The 17,182-nt window shown below is 32.5% G+C and overlaps 1 non-coding gene across 1 annotated transcript; it reads right to left on the bottom strand.

Annotated features, from left to right (window-relative positions):
- Positions 1 to 2,638: 2,638 nt before the first annotated feature.
- LOC111756684 (U6 spliceosomal RNA) lies at positions 2,639 to 2,745 on the bottom strand. The gene has a single exon (XR_002791101.1). It is a non-coding gene; the product is annotated as a U6 spliceosomal RNA (small nuclear RNA).
- Between the last annotated feature and the right edge of the window lie 14,437 nt (positions 2,746 to 17,182).

The raw sequence follows: 17,182 nt of genomic DNA, 5'->3' as shown, positions 1-17,182 counted from the left end.
AAGAATGATCACATTGAGATATTTATAAATAAATGGGCACAGCTTGAGACCATACTCATATGTGAAATAAATCAAACTTACATGTATAAATACCAAATAGTTTCCCTAGTGTAAGAAATGGTAGGAATGGGCTGGGGATTTAGCTCCGCGGCATAAGCACCTGCCTTGCAAGCAGGTGGTCGTGAGTTTGATCCCCAGTATCGATTAAAATAAATAAATAAATAAAAAGAAAGGGTAAGAATACATAAAAGTATGTGGTAAACATAATTACCCATTATATTGCATTGAAGCCTTATAATGTTTTCATTAATTGGAATGGTTCTATTCTGGGTTGTTTGATTTTATTGTCTGTGATGGTATGAACAGTTATTTTGAAGAAAACAGGACAATATAATAGCTAGTGCTGATATAATATCATCTTATTTTGAAGTCCCATGAAGCTTTTGTTCTTCTGTCTCCATTGGTTTTATCATGTTGTTGGATTTTATCTTATTGGATTTTATTATATGTGATAGTATAAACAAAATTTTATAGACAAGGAGACAATATAGAAACCATTGTTCATTTTATGTTAGTTAGTTCTAAATACCCCGTAATACTTTCATTCTCTTGAATGGTTTTACACTTTCATGTTATGTTTGATGCTATAATATATGAAGTTATACTCAAATATTTCAAGGAAAGGGACACTATGGTAGCTACTGTTATGTCAGGTTATCTTGTGGTGAAACACTATGTTGCTTAAATTGATCTGTTCTGACCTGTGTTATTATGTTGTTATGTCCTCTTTTATCTTAGTCTCCTCCTTTCTTTTAATTTTTTTAATTAAAAAAAAAGAAAATGAGAATCTAAAAGAATCTAAAGACTAATTAGATGAAGAAGTATAAATTGTAGGTAAATATAGGAAAACGTTTTCAACATCTGGGTCATTCGAGAATGCAAATCAAAACAACACTGAGACTTCATCTCACTCCCAAAAGAATGACTATTATCAAGAAATTAAACATTAATGATCCTGGAAGGGGGTTGGGGAAACAGAATACTACTCCACTGTTGATGGAAATGTAGACTGATGCAAGTACTGTGGAAATCAGTGTGGAGATTCCTCATAAAAGCAAAACTAGGGGTTTCACTTTACCCAGCTATTCCTTTTCTTGATATATTCCCCCAAAATTAAAAGCATCACACCACATCAATATATGTACACACATGTTTATAGCAGTGCAATTTATAATTGTTAAATCTTGGCAACAACCCAAATGAACGGATAAGAGGTGGCTTTTTTATACAGTGGAATATAATTCTGCCATAAAGAAAGATAAAGCAGAGATATTTCTAGGTCAATAAATGAACTTAAACTCCATATTGTTAAGTGAAAGAAAGTGGGCATACTCGTTTAAATATTAAATTATTTCTCTATTGCAAGGAATCAAAAGTGCAAATAAGATCCAAAATTTATAACACATATTGGGAAATAGAAGGAAAATATTCAAATGGGAATGGAAACAAGGGAGGGGGATGAGAAAGGGAAGAAAGGGACAAGGAAAAAACAGAAAAGAAAAAAAACGGATACAAAACTTTTGTAAATAAAGAGGAAGGAGAGGAGTTAAAGGAAGGGGAAAGAAATGAGCCAAAAAATAAATAAATAAAAAGAATTAAGACATATCATGTACAGGTACAAATTCCCTATCATGAATGCTATCTATTCTTATATATATCTAAAATGTACCAATTAAACTAAATTAAACTACTTTTAAAAAAACTAAGAGCCTTTGACAAAATGCAGCATCCATTCATGATAAAACTTTGGTGAACCATCTGTAGAAGAATGTTATCTTGTACTGATAAAAGCTATTTATTGCAAACCCATTGCCAATGTCACACTAAATGGGGAAACACTGAAAGCTTTCCTCTAAAGTCAGAAACAAGACCAGTGTGTCCATTCTTATCGTATCTGTTCAACACAGCACTTGAAAGTTTAGCTAAAGCAGGCAAGCAAGAGACACCAATAGAGGGATAGAGAAAAGGAAGACAGACTATTTTTAATTGCCAAATTTTATGATCCTTTACATAGAAAACTTTTTTAAAAAATTGGGAGTCATGTAGAACTATTACACAAATGCAGAAAATTGTTGCACACTAACAATGAATCCACAGAAAACTAAATCAGAAAAAAAACAATTCTAGACTCAAAAATTTTTTAAAAAGTCAATAGTTAACCTAACTAGGGAAGTGAAAGGTCTTTATAGGGAAAATTTATAATACTTCAAAAGGAAGTGACTAAAGATGCAGAAACAACCTCAGGCACCTTCAGCCATCTGAACTCTAAACAGGAAGGGACCAAAACACACGCTTGAAAAAAATGCAGCCTTTTTAACAAACGGTGTTGGGAAAATTAGTTATCTTCATATAGAATGGATCTTTACCTGTGTGTATCATTCTACACTAAAATTAAATCAAAATGGATCAAATACCTAGCTATGAAAAAAACGCTAAATATACTTGAATATAAATAAAGTGGATGAAACTCTTGAGAAAAAGGCACAAGCAAGTCTTTATAAATAGAATTTCTCTTTCTCTCTTTCTTTCTTTCTTTCTTTCTTTCTTTCTTTCTTTCTTTCTTTCTTTCTTTTTTTCTTTCAATATGGAATGCTTCACGAATTTGCATGTTATCCTTGCACAGGAGCCACGCTAATCCTTTTTCTATTGTTCCAATTTTAGTATATGTGATCCCGAAGTGATCACTCTGAACAGAATTTCAACTGCATGAGAAATCAATGACTGGGATTATGTCAAAATGAAATCTTTGACGTCATATACAGGAGACATATAGCAGTGACAAGATGAACTAAAGAAGAAGAAAAATTTTTGTTCATTTCAGACAGATGGCTAATATCTAGATTAATTAATGAACTCAAATTTTAGACCCCTGAAAATACAAGACTTACTTCTCCAGATAAAAAGTATAAACATCTAACAAGCTCATAAAATAAATATTCAGTATCACTGATCATTAGATAGACAAAATCTAAACAATGCTGAGATTCCATTTTACTCAAAAAGAATGGCTGTCATCAAGAACTCAAAATACAATAAATGCTGGTGAGGTTGTGGGGAATAAGAAACACTTGTACACCACTGGTGGGCATGAAAACCAGCACAACTTGGAGAGAACAGTATGAAGATTTCTAAAAACTTAAAGGTAGGACTTACACTTGGCCTATGTAAAAAATTTTTGAGTACTTTCCTAAAGGAGTCAAAGACATCACAGAACAGTGATGCATGCACATCCATACTGATGACAGCACAATGCATGAGGATAATCTTAAATCATTTGTAGGAATACAAATTAACTTTAAATTCATAAAGTTTAGTGAAATAAATTAGGCACAGAAGCATAACTATTGAATGGATTCTCCTATATAAGAAGACTGAAATATAGAAATTTAAGGAATAAAATAAAAATATGAAAAATGGAGGTAGATTTTTTATGGAGATGCAAAAGGGATTTAGGGACAAGGGCAGATGGGGGAGGGAGGAGAAAGGGAAGCAAAAAAGATTACTTCAACATGTATACGCACCAATTCCACAAACAGGATATAATTATTATGTATTACAATTAAAACATCTACTATTAAAAGAGTTTAAAATACAGACTGAGGAAAAGAAAAGGAAAACAATGAATTTTCTATGATACCTCCAGCACATAGCTCTTCAACACATGCCAATCATACTCTGGGATTGTTTTGTCCACACACAGGTTACTGTCAATTAATTGTTGTAAACTGAAAATATTCTCTTCTAGCACAGTGTACTTGCCTAATTAGTACTTATGATTTAGTAAGCTTGTTTCCTCTAGTATACAGCAAGATTTTGTTGTGACCATACTTCTTGGACAACAGTTATTTTTAACCAGAAGTTCGTGATTATATTATTCACTTTTTTAAAGAAAGCACTTTAACACAAACCAAATCACACAGTTAAAATTAGAAATTTCCTTAAATTGCTGAATATTTTATCTTGACTAACATCTTTCTACTATTGGGGATGTTTTTTCTAATTGTGATTTGTATGGGGAGTAGGTTGAATAGGTCCTCCACAAAAGCAATGTTCACATGGATTTTGGTCTTTTTTGGTTTGAATATGCTATCTGTACTTAAGGCATGAAATCACTTTGAATTAGCAAGATCTATAAACCCAATGACAGCTGCCCTTACAAGAGAAGGCAGAAGAACATTTGAGATACAGCAAGCACAGGTGTGGACAGCACTAGAGACTGGAAAGGCTTTCCATGAGAAGCTGTGAGAAGCACAGGACAGATTTTTTCCTCACCTCCTACAAGAGGACCCAACTCTAGCAAACTTGATTTTGTACTTGTGACCTCTAAAATTTTGAAAGAATAAGTTTCAGGGTTTTTGTTTGTTTTTGATTGTTTTAAGTCACCTACTTTGTGATAATTTGGTATGGTATCCTTAGGAAACCAAAACAACATTTTAAATATTTCACCAATTGTGTAGTTCAGTTATGAAGTAAGTTAAATCGATTCTGTATTTCTGTATTGAAACACTGACCTAAAAAAAAGACACATAAAAAAGCAGAAACAAAATAAAATATCTTCATGGATGTTTAAATTAAATCTATTATTCAGAATATTAGATCCTGATTTTACGAAATTGCTTTGCTTTCTTCTAGTTACCTTATAATACACTGGTCTTTAGAAAGTAATTAGGTTTCAATTAGCAAAACAAGAATAACTTCATACATTGTCTTTATAATCTGCAATTATCTCAATAATGTTGGTCAGTATTTTATTGCCAGTGTTCTTCACTAGAATATAAGATCCATGGCTTGTAAGCTGTAGTATTAATCCTGTTTGCTACTGAAACTCAAATATCTAGCACATGCTTCGCTTTAAAATCTAACTGCCCAATAAGACTTTGCTGAATGATAAAAAGCTTGATTTTAAAACAGAGAAATCTATTACATAGTGTAGCTGTATACAAAAGCAATATTTATTTCATAATACCTGAAATAACAAATAAAACACAATAATGTATCCATGGAAATATATCACAGATTACAAGGTGACCCTATCATTGGAGTATTGTCATTACCATAAGAATTCACTGACCAAACTGCAATCACACTGACTTAACTGATTTCTTTTACTACATTATTTTGTATAGTGATACTGTGAAAATTATTAATTTTATAAAATTTTTCTTGGCCAAATAGAATCAGTAGAATAAATACTGCTAAATAATTTGAGCATTTTGATAAAGAATCTCATACCATAGCTTGGAGAGAACGTAACATTGATTGTTAATATTCATGGAAAATGAATCATTTGTTTGTCCTCATTTCATGCACAGAATTCACCATGACATCAGTGGGAGCTTATTACAATACAACTTTGTGCCAAATAATAAATTACATTCCTTTATATTAAATTAAAATGTGCACATTGGGTAGGCTTAATTTTAAATTTCCATGACAAATGGGAATTTGGACACTAAAAATATATAAATAAAGCTCAGTTACATAGAAAAAGCCCATGTTATGGATCTCCTAGAATTATCTTTCTCTTTGCTTTCTGTCAGGTAACAAATACTCTACAAAGTTATAACATGAAGAGTTGTAATAAGGATGCTGATTTTACTTTTTAAAAAGACCCTCCCAGTGCTAATGTATATTTACATTATTTTGGTACTTGAATACATGGAATGTGACTTATATATATAAGAAGAGTAAGAAAAATATCATAGAAGACAGCAAACAAAAGTAAACAGCCTAACAACTCTCTCTTAAACATACAAAGTAACAGAATTTCAGAGCTATTACATTTTTTAACAAATGCCTATGTGGTATCTAAATTGAGTCAAAACAGCTATTTCACTCATTCTGAGATGCTAATAGGGTCCCCACACACAGAAGTTTAATAAAAGTCAACAATTCCTTAAAAAGCCACGTAAAGCCTTTAGATTTTGTTTTATTATCATCATAAAACAACAGCTATAGGTGCAAAATGGCATGTTTCTATTGTTTTATCAGTATGAGGTTCTCAATCTCCACTGCACAGGAAGCATCATGAAAAAACCATGTTCTCATTTCCCTCCTAATAAGAATGGAAAACATCAGGTGTTTCTGAAGTCCTACCCGTGGCCACTGCTGTAGGCATCATCATGATTGATTTCATCCTGAAGTCTTCAGTTTACAGGAAATCCATATAAATCAACAAGAATATGGAAATTTTATACCTCTCAGGAGTAACAGATTAACTGATTCTAAATTGGAGCAAAAAAGAAAGGTCAATAGGAAAGCATCCATGAGGAGCACAAGAAAAGTACGCCAGGCATAGTTCTTTGGATGGGTATGCTGTGGCTTATTTTTTTTTTTTTTTCCTTTGCTTCTGACTGGAGCTTACAACCACAAATATGGCTATTTAAGAGCCAGAAGGGTTACTGCTGTGAGGGAATATGTTGTCTTTTTTGAGTTACAGATGTTTCTCAGCAGATGAGAAAAGCAAAGAAAACTCAACAGACATCTTTGTATTCGTACAGCTTTTCATACAACTGCAGAGAGAATTCTGCTTCTGAAACCATAGTTAAAATGAGTTTAATTTATTTTGCCATCAAGGAATGACACATATTCAGAAAAGTGGAAGATTCCGGGAAATCAAGTAGAGGAAATCCAAGAACAACCCAGTGTTAAAAATCTATTTGCTTCACTTATGAGTATGGTCTGAAGTCACATTCTTTACCTATAAAAGCCTCAATGTGATCCTTCTTTATAGCTGATAGTACTCCAGTGCCTAAAACTACCACATCTTTTTTATCCATTTCTCAGTCGATGGGCACCCAGGTTATGGTTTCTAAGATATGGCTACTACAAATTGTGCTGCTATAAACACGGGTGCACATATATTACGTGGTATGATGCTTTCAGTTCTTCTGGAAATATGCCTAGAAGTGGAATAGCTGAGTCAAATGGGACTTCCAATTCCACCTTTGTGAGGAATCTCCAGACTGACTTACACAGTGGTTGCACCAGTCTACAATCTCACCAACAGTGCAGAAGTGTTGCTTTTCCCCAACAGCCTCTCCAGCTTTCTTGATCATAGCTATTCTTTCTAGAATGAGATGAAATCTCAATGTGGTTTTAATATTGCATTTCTCTAATGATTAATGGTGCTGAACATTTTTTTCATATATTTATTTGCCATTTGTATTTCTTCAGCTGAGAAGTGTGTATATTCATTCTCAGACTCCCATTTTTGGATTAGGTCTTTGAATTTTGGGCGTCTAATTTTTAAAAATTTTTTGTACGTTTCAGATAGTAGTCATTTGTCTTAGGGACAGTTGACTAAGATTTTTTCCCAATTTGTAGGTTTTCTTTTCACTCTATTGGAGATTTTTTTGACATGCAAAAACTAACTTTTAATAAGATGAGATCCTAGTTATTGATGCTGGGAAGCACTTCCTGTGCAGTTTAATTTTTGTTCATGAATTTTCTGCGCACCCCTATGTCTTCAAGATTTCTACCAACTTTGTCTTCCAGAAGATTTAATGTTTCTGCGTTTATATTTAGATCTTTGTAATCCATTTTGACTTTAGTTTAGTGCATGGTGATAGACATGGGCATAAAAATAACTCACGGGGGGCTGGGGATTTAGCTCAGCGACATAAGCGCCTGCCTTGCAAGCAGGCAGTCATGAGTTCGATCCCTGGTACCAATAAAAACGAAAAAGACCAAAAAAAAAAAAAAAAAAAAAAAAAAAAAAAAAAAAAAAAACAAAAAAATAACTCAGGGAAAAGGAGAAAAGCAGGAATGGAAAAGAAAAAAAGATATAAGATTGTATATACACACTTAAGATATCTAAGATGATTTTGCTGCTAATTTTATTAGTTCTTAGAACAAAATAAATGTTCATAGAATTAGATCAATTTTGCATGTTTATATATGGTAATCTGAATAACTTTTGAAGATAACTGTAAAATAACAACCTTAGTTATGTTCCTACCACCTCATTTTGAGGGCCTGTATTGTCATTGTTTTGCACTCTTTGTTTCTGTTATTTGTTTGTCTCTTTTGTTCCTTGATTTTCTCATAGTTTGTTTTGTTTTTCCATCTAATACAGAAAAGATAGATGTACATGAATGGGCTTATACATGCCTAGAACTTTTCCTAGAGTTTAGAAGAATTTATTTTATTATGTGTGATGGCATGAACAGCTACTTTGAAGAAAACGAGACATTATTAGTCATTGTTAATTTTCTATCATCTTGTAGTGAAGTCCAGTGATAGTTTTATTCTTTGTTTTGATTGATTTTCTACTGTTTTGTATTATTTAATTTCAATATGTGTGAAGGTATGGAAAGCTATTTTGAAGAGGATAAGAGAGCTTATGGTAGCCATTGTTGATTTTCCTATTGTTTAGTCTTGAAGCCCTGTAATGTTTTCATTCTTTTATTTTGATTGGTTTTATACTATTTTGTCTTGTGTGAATTCATTATGTGTGAAAACTATTTCAAAGAAAGCAAGAGATATTACGATAGCCACTGTTGATTTACCATTGTTTTGTTTTGAAAATCTGTGTTGCTTGCATTGTTTTGTTCTGATGTGCTCTGTTCTGTTTTGTTTTGTTGTATTCTCTTTAAAACAAAAATAAATTAAATTTTAAAAATGTATTTGCATTCCCAGCATATTTTTCACTCTTCATAAAATTTACTAAAGATACTTTCCCTGAAATTGCCCCAAATAATTCCCCTTATCCTGAGGTCTACCTAAATGAAAAGATTGAATGAAGTTTTATAAACTCTATGAACCCCAAAATTAGGATGATGTTTTTTTTTTTAATATGAGCTCGTTAGTCTCTGGAGTTGAAAAAAATTGCAAATAGTTATAAAAGTAGTAAAGTAGAAAAGAATGCATTATACATAAAAGCCCATTTTAAATTCTCCATGTTCAAAACAGTATTTCTAAATTGACAAACTAGACTGAACCCTGACAAGACAGTCTTGATTTGTCCAAAACGCATCATAAGTAGTTACAGAAATTTAAGGAGACTATGGTTTTGAATTCATACCTCATGAAAAGACAGCTCCTTGTGAACTCTAAGAGAAACTAGTAAATATGTATAAAGTTAATCATAAATTCTACAAACGACAGAATTGGATTAATGAAATAGGAAATAATCCGATAAAGCCATTTTTAGGACAGAGTAATAGGGACAGGAACTGTGGCTTGTTTGGAGGCCAACTCAGTGATAGACTACCAGACTTAATAGAGATGAAACAATTAAAAGACCTGTACTGCTATCATAGTCTTTATAATTCCTTGTGACGTTTTGTCTTTGAGTATTTTTTATTTCATTAAAGAATATTCTAGTTGTCTATTTTACTGACTTCTTTTTATTTTAACTTGTGAGTACAGTTGCCATAGAGAAATAATTTGCACGAATAATTTGCAATTTGAATAAAAATACAGCAAATATATTTTGAGCCTTATTTACACATGAGACTTTACAGATAGATACTTTACAAATAATGTTTCACAAATAACATTTGTTTCTTAGACCAAATTCACAAGGTTAGTGCGCTTATTATTTCTATTGACATGAATGATTTAAAAAATGTAGAGTTTAAATATCTTGTCCCCCCGCCCCAAAAAAAACCACCTCTGTCAATTGTTGCCGATAGTTAGTTAGTTTACTTTCAGTCATTTAAAGTAGATTCTCTTAAGTCTCTTTTCTATTATAGTTATACACAAGCAAGAGTTTGGGAATCCCTAAATATTAGGTGTATTTCTATCACAAACTTACAGATAAAACTTACTAATATCAGGAAAATGTAAAGTTGAAAAAATGAATTTTCAGAGCAATTAACTTTCAAGTACCCCAAACTTATCTACTTTGTAAAATATGCTACAGGGTTCAAATCAGGCTGAAGTAAAGACCTTAAGATAGGTAATATCTCAAATATTATGTATTATATTGTTGAAAAGAAAAAAACAGAAACTTCTTGGGTTTTTGAAAATAGAAACTTCTGATAAAGATAGTAATTTTTGTATACTTGTTCTCTGAATGAACAAAGATCTTTTACTTCCAAAGCCATCATAACTATATATACATATATTTTGTGAAATAGAAAAAATCAAATATATGAATCAAATATGGTGAGAAACAGAAAATAAATTTCTGGGTGTATTCATTCTGAAAATGAACAGACTGAAATTTGAGCCATTGACATTCAACATTTCCAGCACAGCAGTCCATGGTTATTGAAGTGACATCCGCAGTGACAGTATTCTTTGCTGAAAAAAAATGAACTATCAGTGGCCATCAAGGGAGCAATGGTGGATTTAATGGGGCCATTTGAGCAGGGAAGTTTAGATCTTATTGCTGCTTGTATCATGTTGTGCTATTGCCTGTCCTTTATATTCAATTTGTTAACTAAAATGGTAGAATTCAGAGGAAATAAAAGCCAATTTGAAACACTATTTATTCCTGTGAAATCTTAGTAATTTGTTCACTTGTTTGTTTAACACATGGACATGAAACTCTTTAGCAGAGATATGTTTTAAACTGTGTGTAATAGCTGTCTAACATGGTTTAGAAGAACGACAGAAGAAAAGAAGATCAACTGATGGCAAAGACAGAAAGAATATACAAGGTACATTTTTGTATTACAGGCTCATTGCAATCCAAGCTGAGACATAAACCAGTGTGCTGAGAATGATGTTGATCATGACAAGATTAGTGACCAATGCTTTTCTTCTCCTCTGACAGCTTACGGATGCAGAATAGATTTACGAGTCCCTAGAGGACAGGAAGGCATAAACAGCACTTGGCATCCACATCATGAAGTGCTGACATCATCACTTCAAATCATCTGAGTGAACCAGAAAATTAGAATCCAAAGCTTGATTTTGCAGCACACTGCCAAAAAAGTGAAGAAATACGACATCTCAAAAGTACTTCCTCAATATAGTCCCCCTTATCCAATTTGAATATATTGTGATTAGGTTCAAAATGAGATAACACTGCTGATACTGATAGTGCAATCAGGGAATGAGAATTTGAATATCAGCCCTGAAGTCATAGATTAAGTAATAAGTAATGCTTCTTAATAAGAATGAGCTGTTCTGATTACATGAAGACAAAAGCCAGTCCTTTTAACCCATGATAGCAGATGTATTCATATGGTGAAATCCTGCCATTGCCTGTTTGGCAAACTCAGACTAATGAGAAAGCTGTGTTTGATCTGTCAGATGCCTGACTATCACTGTCAGCCCCACTCCTGACACTTCAGTTGTGTCTATATTCTGAGAAAGGGCAAAAGATTGATGTTTCCCAAATCTATTTTCAGAGCCATATTTTTTGTCATCAGGGATCGCATATGTCATTTGCTAGCATAGCCATTTCCCTGTGTTGATGGAATAGAAAGAATTCTGAAATATGAATTTATTTCAATATATATTGTTTTGACTGGGTCAGTATTATAATAAAAGGCATTGCTTTTTCAAGGAATAGGTGGTTTTATTTTTTCATAAAACTAATTCATGATGCCTTGTTTGTCTTTATGATGATGCAATTCAGATTTCAACCTCAAAAAGTTTTCTGTGCTTTCAAGAAGATAATCCAGAGGAATAGTCTGCATCTTTCTGCAAAATTGGTATATCCCATGTTTATAGGTGAACTTTATATTTTACCCCAGGAGGCTTTATTTTACCAAAATATATGAGCTGAAGTAAGTTAAATTCATAAATTTAGCGTTATAAATTCATTGTTATCAAGTGACAGTAATATTACCCATTAGTAGATATTACTGGATTATTGACAGCCTACTATGTTCCAGACACTGAATCAGGCATATTACATGTAGAACTTAAATTAATGGCAGCAATTTTAAAATAACATTTGCAAAAACAAAATTGAATAAAGCAACCTATGTTTCCTTTGAAATCTTCATCTACATCGCTTTTTAAAGATAGAGTTTAAAATTACTTCTTTAGTTCTTTTAAGGAGATTTTGTAATGTTACTCTCTCAGTGTTAATTTAAATATTTTTTTTCCTTTTTAAAAATAATCAGAAGTCCTGGGTGGTTTCATATTCACACATTCTTTTTAGCATAAACTTAAGTACCATTCAGAGAATAAAGCTTTTCCTATTTGTCACAAGTAACAGAATCAGGATGACTGTTCATCTGAAATTATCTGTCAGATATTTGGCCTCTAAGATATGACTACAATCATGACAAAGTACTAATTCTAGCTTAAGATTTTCTTTTTTCCTCTATGTAGTTAACAAAGGCTAAATAAAAGCTTATAGTTAAAAGTGAAAGGCACTAAGATTTTCTTAGATGGGAAAAGATTTCAGGTAGCTGTTGACAACTTGGACATGACTATAATAAAGCCCTGGAAAAAACTTCAGAAGTTCAAAAGTGACTTGTTAAACAAAATAAATTAGTTTCTCTGTAGTATATTTACAACATCTCATGTACATGTTTTTTCTTGATGTTTATAACATATCTATTACCTATAATATATTATCTATTAATGGATCACTCTGCTTGCTAGTCTCATAACTAGACTGGTGGAACTACAAGAAAGTAAGCACAGATACTGTCAAAAAGATAAATGTAAAGAATGAAGATACAGAAAGAGAAAAAAATGTGATTATAATAATTTTAGCACATTTCCTTAATAATGGAAAATATAATTTAAATAAGACAATCACTATTTTTGCTTACTTTTTTCTATGTTTATTCACATTTTGTAATTCAATTCCAAGTAAATTCCTTTATATCAATTTTAACCTACAGAAAAGATTTCTTCTTATACTCTTTTCTTTATGTTATATCTCATAATGCCTAGCCCTTCTGTGGTGGCTTTTTACTGCAAGTATAGAGCAGAGAGAATCTGGTCAACTTTTATAAACACCAATAGTCTAGAGTTGCACTGATTTGCTTTGATTTCTTGGAAGGCCAAGGCTTCATGCTTGCCTTCTCTATGCCATCTCTATGTTCTCATCTGGTAGCCAGATTAAAGTACATCTTCCTATGAAATGGCCAGATTCTCAATTGCAAGACATTTACCAACAGAAAATTCATTAAATTCCCTTCCTGGAAAGAGTTGGGGAAATTTTTGTACCCATACAAAGGGTGTGGTGAGAACAATTTGTGTTTTGTCCAAATTCATTCAAGAGCCACAATTTTTTGAGATTACTCCAAGACCTCCCTGCTCTTAGCTAAAAATATATTTATTTCCTTTTTGCTTTTGCATCTAGATAGTGGTGGGAATTTTTGCTATCTCCTCTGCTCTAACGTTGCTAAAAGGAAGTTCTCTTAATGTTTCATGCTCCAGAATGTATACAGAGTTCTAAAGGAATTCACAGGGGTTTGATTGTATTCAGGAGAACTTAAACATCTAAATGTTCTGATTTTTCTTATTCTTCCAATTTAGGATGTTGGGATTTCTTCCATGTTACACAACACATACATGCATATAAGCATTAGTAAATTTAAAATTGCTCTGAAGTTTCTGTTTGTATATACTAGTCCGCCAAGAAGAATGTAATTACTATGTATCACAAATACATACTAACAAAAATTTTTAAAATAATTTCTCTGCAAGTAGTTTTTCAAATTTTATGCTTGAACTTGTCTGTTAAATTTCTCTGCTATGTTAAAAAGCTTCCTCTGGGCAGCTGGTAATCTGGTTAACTCTTTTAGGATATGGTAGGTCTGTTAGCAAAAATGTTATAGAAGAAAACAATGTTAAGAAGCAGAAACCATGTAAAATATTTATTTTACAGCAAATCAAGGGAAAACTTTCAAATTAAAAATTTTAAATGATACATTTTCCCCAGTGCATCCTCCATATCGAGTACTATAAAATAAAATAAATCAAAGCAAAATGTCATTCAATGTCGATTACTTCTTAGATAAGGAAATGAAGCCCAGGGAAACTATAATAATTATTCCAAGGTTATACAGCCCTGTTATAAAGCTTTGATAGTATCTCATTCTAAATGTGGGTTATGGCCCACATTTCTAGGACACTGTCAAACTTATCAGTAGGACTCATTCTGGGATCTCCTGGACAAACTCCTTCTTCATTTTCTTAGCTGTGCTTACTGATCCTTACTAATTTAGCCTTTGCACTTTATTAGAAAAATGTTACGTAGGGATCATGCATAGAGTCAGATATTTATTCAACTAGGAAGGAGGAAGACCCTGAGAACTGAAACCTTCTTTTGTATGCAATGATAATAGTATTAAAAAGAATAGAGCATTGGAAGGAAAACAATGCCTTAATTTTTACAGAAATTGATTTAGTGTAGCAAATGCATTGTAATTCATCATAATAGTTGCTCAACTGGTCATTAAACAATTTTACAAATGTTTTAAACTTTGTAATATTATATAAACACCTTTGAAACTGTCAGATCATTTGAAGCTCTTAATAAAAAGAATAATTCATGAAAGTATCTCAGTTGATGAATGCTTCCACTCAAGAATGATTCACTTTGCAAATGGGTTCACTGTGCAAATTTTTGCTTTCATTTGAGATCTTCGCATTAGGTGACAAACACAACTGCGGCCATCTTTCCCACTGGAATGTGGCTATCTTCTCAGAATTGTCAATTAATTAAGTTCATAAACTGAGATACCACTTCATTAATATCTGAAATACAAAGTAAATGTTTATGCTTTAAGGCAGAAGTTCAAATAGATTTAATGAAGTTTTCACTTTTACAAGGAAGATTAACAATATGATTCTAGCCCATCTCTAAATAAGAGTATTTTTCTGTCTGCAAAGGAATACAATATAATGAAAGAGGCATTTTAAAATTATTCAAATAAGATAAAGCAATTTAGAGTATTGAACTTAAGGTGATGTTCAAGTTATTTTTGACATTTATATTTGTATGAATTATTTCACAAACAAATATTCAAAACTTTTATTCATGAGTTTAGAAAAATAAATTTTGATTGTGATAGAACGTATTCTATGCAATATCTAATAAAATTTTAATATTACATATTTTTACAATAATCCAAGCATTTATTTTTTTTTCTTTGTGACTGGTGACATTAATTCTGTTCACAGTGGTTAGAGGGAGATTCTTAAAAATCAGAATTGCTTAAAATTTTGTTGGTTTATATAGTCTCTCCTTTGGATATAACTCTTATTAAATGCCTCATATAAAAACACATTGAGTAAGTGCCTTGCCTTTGACTCTCTGTGGGAACTGGCTACAAAAATCTTTGATCTTTTCTCTAGGAAAGCACAGTCACATTTGACTCAATGTTTTTGGATATCTAGGGAGCATTGTTGCACAGGAGCACAGAAGTAGACAGGAAAGGTTAGAGATTAGCTTTTATAAGACATGCTCTGCTTAATCTGTTATACTAATTCCTTTTATTGCATAACCCTGTAAGATAAGGAACTTAAAGTCACATTTTAATATTGCAGCTTCATTAAGATATTCAAAAGAAAGCTCCAGTTTGAGCCACTGAAGGAATACTGAATAATGTCTGGAATCAGTAAAATCTCAAGTAATTGTTTCAAAATATAGTTTGGACCAATAGATTTGTGTAGTGCACGTGACTTGCTTATCGATATAACTAAACACTCAAGAAGACTTATCTGTATTCAAGTCAGGCCAAAATCAAATTATATACATTCATGGACACAAAAGAAATAATCAGGGATTGCACTGGCAGCATTGTTTGTCACCAATGGCTGCTGTCATAAGTCATTTACATGTCATCACTGTTAGTTTTAAACCAGCATTTATATGTGATCTAAAAACCACTGACCAATATGTCATGTTACAAATAATATTCTTTATTACCTTTGATGGCGTTTAGCAAGTTATGACTTAAAATGAAGTAGCATTCTACTAATATAATTCTCTTCTACTACTATACCATGGATCCTAGGAATAATACAGACCAAATACTACCTAATGTTACTGCATTTTAGAACTATAAGAGACTACTGAAAAGCAACAGTTTTGTATTCATTATTTAATCTCTCACAGTTTGAAGTAGCGACTTTAGGATGAATACCAGATTTCCTAGATGAGAAAAATTTTTTCTCTAAGTGAATGTGTGTGTAATTGTGTGTGTATGTGTGTGTGAGAGAGAGAGGAGAGAGAGAGAGAGAGAGAGAGAGAGAGAGAGAGAGAGAGAGAGAGAGAGAAGAGAGAGAGAGAGGGAGAGAGAGAGAGAGAAGGAGGGAGAGAGATGGAAAGAGAAAGAGAGATTCACAAACAGAAGAAATCACAGAAAGGGATAAGGTGAAATGAGGAAAGATATATTTTGATTTCACTTATTGAAATACAATGCTTTCTGTAAAGCAGTTTAGCCTATCCAGGACAGTATATAGGCCCCCTAGGAAATAGTTCTACTGCACTGTGAGTTCTATGCATTTTAGTTGTTTTCAACAAATTCAGGTGCATGTTTTTCTCCATTCATATTTATTCAGGTATTTTGTGTTCAAAGCCATTTCAAACTAGTCAGTTGAGTTCATAGGAGCATCAAATAGACTTTATATGGGAAATAAATGCAGTATGAAAATAAGGCTCAACAAATATTGGCAATTATTATTCATCTTTCTTAAACATTTTTATGTTAAAAAAGGTATCATTTGGCCACTTTGCCCTTCCTGTGAGCCAGCACAAACCACGTGGGGTCCAAGGGGAAAAACAAGCCAATCTGCCCTTCCAGGAAGTAAGTGGAAGTCATGCTGGGCCTGGGAGGAGTAACAAGAAACCAATTCACCCTTCCCATGAGCCAACCAACACATGTACTGAGAGATAAGAACATTTCTTTCTCCTGTGCTTATAGGCAACCACATGATTCAGAGGACAGGCTGAGTTGACAGCATCTGAGGTACCAAAACATCTTAATGCTTACATTGTTGGATTGGCTTTGCAGGCTTAAGGCCAGTAGACTGAGCATCTATTAAGAGGTTAACAATATGCAATATAGCAAATATGGGGGATTTCATTCTTTTTTTTAATTCAATATTTTTCTCACTGTTTCATTTTGCTCCATTTTATTGTTTTCAGTGTTCTGTTTTGATTGGTCTCATTCTATTCTGTTTTGATTTTATTATGTCTGATGCTATGGGCAGCAATTTTGAAGTTAGCAAAAGGCATTATTGTAGCTAC

This window comes from Cavia porcellus, unplaced genomic scaffold (assembly GCF_034190915.1).
Source record: "Cavia porcellus strain 051 isolate PalLab524CR breed Dunkin Hartley unplaced genomic scaffold, mCavPor4.1 scaffold_15, whole genome shotgun sequence".
Lineage (NCBI taxonomy): Eukaryota > Metazoa > Chordata > Mammalia > Rodentia > Caviidae > Cavia > Cavia porcellus.
This window is presented reverse-complemented; position numbering and strand designations above follow the sequence as displayed.